The sequence below is a fragment of the Staurois parvus genome, unplaced genomic scaffold, assembly GCF_062004578.1.
Source record: "Staurois parvus isolate SC_StPar_1 unplaced genomic scaffold, SC_StPar_1.0 ptg001066l, whole genome shotgun sequence".
Classification (NCBI taxonomy): domain Eukaryota; kingdom Metazoa; phylum Chordata; class Amphibia; order Anura; family Ranidae; genus Staurois; species Staurois parvus.
Window position 1 is genome coordinate 1072211 of NW_028318862.1, and position 5396 is coordinate 1077606.

The 5396-nt window shown below is 40.1% G+C and overlaps 1 long non-coding RNA gene across 1 annotated transcript; it reads right to left on the reverse strand.

Moving 5' to 3' along the window:
- Nucleotides 1–481: 481 nt before the first annotated feature.
- Nucleotides 482–5015, reverse strand: LOC149440591 (uncharacterized). The gene is made up of 2 exons (XR_016307557.1): nt 4879–5015; nt 482–922 (listed from the first exon to the last, which is right to left on the reverse strand). It is a non-coding gene; the product is annotated as an uncharacterized LOC149440591 (long non-coding RNA).
- Between the last annotated feature and the right edge of the window lie 381 nt (nt 5016–5396).

Below are 5396 nucleotides of genomic sequence, written 5' to 3' on the forward strand. Positions count from 1 at the left end.
TCTGTGCTTCTACTGTGAACTTTGAAAATGAATTGCTTGATGTTGCCTGCGTCTACAATTTTCAATGATAGTTTGTTTACAGTTATTTATTTTTATTTCTATGAATATTCAAATACATTAATGTATAGGCTGACCACAGTGCTTGTCTAAACTTTCCTCTGCTCTGCTACTTCCTTGAAGTAAAACTCTCTTGGCTCCTTTGGTAACACTTTCCTGTTTCGGACCTTTAAACCTGGAAATTTAGGTTAGCTGACGGGCCTCTGAAGATGGCCATGTATCACCATATTCATTTAATCAATCATCATTCCAGGAAAAAAATGTTTCTAATTGAGTAAGAAGCATACAGTTGCAAGAAAAAGTATGTGAACCCCTTGGGATTACGTGGAGTTTTCCATGAATTGGGCATAAAATGTGCTCTGAACGTCATCTAAGTCACAACAATAGAGGAACACAGTCTGCTGAACATAATACTACACAAACATTAGATGTTGCCATGGTTTAATTGCACATAACATGTAAACATTCACAGTGCAGGGAGGAAAAAGTATGTGAACCTTTGGACTTAATAAATGGTTGACCCTCCTTTGGCAGCAATAACCTCAACCAAACGTTTCCTGTAGTTGCAGATCAGACCTGCACAACGATCTGGAGTAATTGTGGACCACTCCTCTTCACAAAACTGTTTCAGTGTAGCAGTATTCTTGGGATGTCTGGTGTGAATCGCTCTCTTAAGGTCATGCCACAGCATTTCAATCGGGTTGAGGTCAGGACTCTGACTGGGCCACTCCAGAAGGCGTATTCTGTGCTGTTGCAGCCATTGTTTTGTTGAATTACTTGTATGCTTTGGGTCATTGTCCTGTTGCATCACCCATCCTCTGCGGAGCTTCAGTTGGCGGACAGATGGTTGTACGTTGTCCTGCAACTGTAAATTTCAAAAATCATATTCAATGGAGTTAGTGAGTTTCCAAAGGATTTCATCACTGGCAAGTCAAAATTGGTGAAATTTTATTGATCATTTCTGATTGATGAAATGAATAACTGTGTGTGTGTGTCAAAAACTGATCAAAATACAGATTGATTGAATGATCATTCTTAAAAATCATGTCTGATAAATCATATTTTCACTTTTAATACATTTCTATTGAAGTTATGTAAGATGCTCAATGTGACCCATACAAATGCTCAAATGTGACTAAAATGTACGTCAATAAGTCATAGAAAACAATGTTTGTTATAACAGTAAAAGGTCAGTAGGTGTGACATTCTACAAGCCAGAGGTGCAGTAGTGACACCCATGTTGGAATTTGTTGGCAAATTAGTAGAGAACGAAGGGTGGGAAACATGTAATAACTATGAATTAGAAGATACTCTTGAATTAGAGGTCCTACACAGAGGGTAGATAAGAAAAAAAATATAGTAGCCAAGTCCTCCTGGGAGGGAAAGGGATAGAGCAGGACTGGAAGAAAAGAAAGAGAGCAGGAGATGGACATCAGGGACACACCAGCCAGAAACCCAGGGCTGTAAATGCACACTGGTTGTAGTTGTCGGGGGACATGGAAGGATGAGCATATTGTATCTATTGGGGACAGATTTTTGGGAATTTTTTATGTGTGTCTAGAAGAATGGTAGTAAGTGTTTCACTGATTAAAAAAAAATGGTCTAGGCGATGGTGGACTTCCATGAAGGACACAAACTGTTGTTTCCAAGCTTTTGCGATAGTTTGTTATGCTGCTTGTAGAACATTTGTAGCCAAATTAAATTGATACTTTATGTGTTGCATCATTGATAAGTTTAACTGATGATGAATAGCTTATCTTTCATCTAGATCTATCACAAATAGATATGTTTGGCCACTTTGTCTATACCTCTTCACCGCCTGTGTATTGAAGCTGGAGCAGAGGCTGGTAGACCCCAAACTTGGGTGAAAGCTCAACTTTACTATATTTGTATCTCAATATTCTTTCTCAGTTTATGTTTATTTGAGGAAAATATTATCTCAGGGCAGGAGGCTACATAAGTTTTGAGCTGGCTCAATGGTTACTTAATTTCTCTCTTCAGTTTGGTTCTCTCTTTCTACCGTAGAGCCACCCAACATTCTCATGGGTGCTCTGAGCCCACCTGATATGCATAGTCTTGTTCCAGGTCATTGACTTGCTCACTACGTAGTGAAGGGTGGATAAGTAATAACAGCCAGAGCAACCCCCATAAAAACAATTCATCAAAGACAGCTCCCATATCTCCAAGTTCCTTTAAAAGAAGCCTATAATCTGCTGTAAAGTCACTAGATAGTGACTGTATTGCATTAACTGCTGTGTGGCATCTCGATTAATTCAGAGTAACACCACATTAGTCTTAATATATCATGTCCAGATGGAGTTTCATGCGTAATGGGTAACGGTTCCAGACACATGGCTGCTGTTGTGGGACAGGTTGACATACATAATAACACAGTGCTCTGTTTATGATCTGCTATGCTATACAAACCTTTGGCTAGAAAAATAAATAAAATCAGTTTTCTAATTTTCATCAGCTATTTACTTTAATTAGATCTGGTTGCTTTTAATTAACTCAGTTAAAGTGCTGCAAAATCTGCGCAGTACGGAACATTCAATTCCACAGTTTCCAGTTTAAATGGTAATTGTAAAATCTATTAAACTGTAATGTAAAAAGGTTCATAATAATGTGCAGCTTGTTTAAAGTACACCTTAAACTCCTAAAAAGACCCCACATACTGATTTATTTAATAAAATGCGCAAGCCACAAATGTGCTGTGTACAATGTATAGCAATGTATAGCAAGCGATCAGAAACCACTGCTACAGGAAGACCAATATAAGTTGCTTTCTCATCCATTGCTATAGGGTTTGCACTTTGCTTCTTTCCTATTATATTGAATATCTGTAACCCTAGGTTCACAACTAAGCGTTTTCTGCAGAAACGCAGTACAGTCCATTTAACATGATTTCCTATGGGACATGTTCACACCTGTGCGTTTTCACCCAGTGTGTTTTTTGTAAAGGATCAGGGACTTTTGTGACTGCAAAAAGTTGCATTTTTTCTTTCAATAGACTGCAACGGGAAAGCTGCAGAAAAGCATGTATTGCATTTTTATGCATTTAAATCTGCCTAGCAACAAGAAAAATAAATAAAAAAAACCCCCACAAAATGCATAAAAAAATGCGTCAAAAACACAAGTGCAAAACGTTACGCAAAACACAATGCAGAAATGGCTCAAACGCAACCTGTATAGGTGCGAATGTAGGGTAACAGATGCAAAATACGGAGAATAATGACATGCTGTACACATTGTCTAAAGGGTGCTGCGCAAATTGTTGGCGCTATATAAATCATGTATTATATTAGAAAATAATAGAGTGGCAGCTATTATCTGCTACATGGTATTGTCCTGTATTACGTAAGGTTACTTTCTCAGGGTCCATTCAGACCTATCAGTTGCAATGCGTTATTATTAATGATATGTCATATAATAACCTCATATATGAATTAAAGCATCCAAACCATGTGCTTATGCAACAACAGTGAATACATTGAATGCAACTTAAAATTCCATAATGTGTGCTTTATCCGTGCTTTTAACATTTGTTCACAAACAGGTTCTCTTTATTGCTTCTATCCATATATATTCCTATAGGTGCTCCTCCACCAGAGATATACATATATTCTCTCACCTCCTTTTATGACCCAAATTGCATAGGTCAAATACAGGGGCGGACTGACCATTTGTAAACTCGGGCACTGCCCGAGGGCCCGGGGTTTGTAGGGGGCCCCATGAGATGCCCCTGGTACCTTTTTCATAGGCTATTTTGAGTTTGGGCAAGGACACAGGGGCCCCATGATCCCCTATTGCCCGGGGGCCCCATGAGTTGTCAGTCCGCCCCTGGTCAAATACCGCCTTTCCCTTTTAAACCCGGATAGCTATACTGCATAGATGACTCCACTTTCCTCCTCACTCTGCTGCAAACGGAATCGCCTCCTCTTTATCCCACAAATCCTCTGCATATGTAAACAGAAATGCTTGCCATAGTGTAGTATATAAATATAGCGTGATTTATTAAAAAAACAAATGCACTCACATTTAAAAGTGTCCTGCTGGAACACCACAGTAAAAAAAAGAGAGCCAATGACAGCGCGGGTAGGGTGCGTGCCCTCCTACCTGGAAATGGAAATGATTTTGCGCAGATCTGCCACCCTGTAGCAGTAAAACTGCTAGGGCAGCCGGGAAGTAGTTAAATTGTAAATTTTAGGGGGCTGTAGAATTTGGATGTAGTATCCTGTGTCCATTATTTATTTGAAGGATTTGGACTAATACACAGTGATATATGAGCCCATTTTGCGATGCCCTTCATTTGTTAAACAATCTTCACAGCTGTTGAAAGGGTACAGATCCTGAGCAAGCAAAAAACTGCAAAACATGTCAAACCATTTTGCCCTAAGGGAGCAGAAGAAGTGCATCTATTGTATCATCAATGACATGGTGTATTATATTCTCTTTTTATATAAACTCAAGACACTGTGCCCTAAAACAAATTAAATATAACAAATATATGTAAATAATTTCTGCTGCTACTTACAATTATAACTACCGTATTTTCCGGCGTATAAGACGACTGGGCGTATAAGACGACCCCCCTACTTTTCCTGTTAAAATATAGGCTTTGGGCTATACTCGCCGTATAAGACTACCCCCCTCTACCAACCAATCACGGCAAGCGATGTACCAGTATTTTCTGTGCACACTGCATACAAAGCCTGCTTGGATTGGGTGGGTCAGCTCTCCCTGCCTGCCCAGCCCTCCCTGTCTCCAAGATGATCTGAGAACTGCCACAGTTATTAATATATAATAATTAATGTTAATTACCGTATTTCCTGCAAGGTACTGCCTAGCTGACGCTTCTGCACATGTCTTCGGCAGCAGTAGACGATCGCTGATCACCATTCCTCACAGAACTGCATGAGACGTCGGATGCAGCCGTTCAGTGCTCGATTGAGCTTGACTGAAACTGTGATATGCAGAGAAGGGATACACATCGGGTAGCGGCAAGAAGACGCTTCTGCACATGTCACAGTTTCAGTCAAGCTCAATCGAGCACTGAACGGCTGCATCCGACGTCTCATGCAGTTCTGCGAGGAATGGTGATCAGCGATCGTCTACTGCTGCCGAAGACATGCGCAGAAGCGTCAGCTCGGAAGTACAGGTAAGGTTTCAGCACATCACCCGGCATATAAGACGACCCCCGACTTTGTAGAAGATTTCCAGGGGTTAAAATGTCGTCTTATACGCCGGAAAATACGGTATATAACACCACAGGTGAAAACCTACCTTAATTAGTGTCCACCAAAAACTTCTCACGGTTGTGCTACTGTGATAAACTTGTT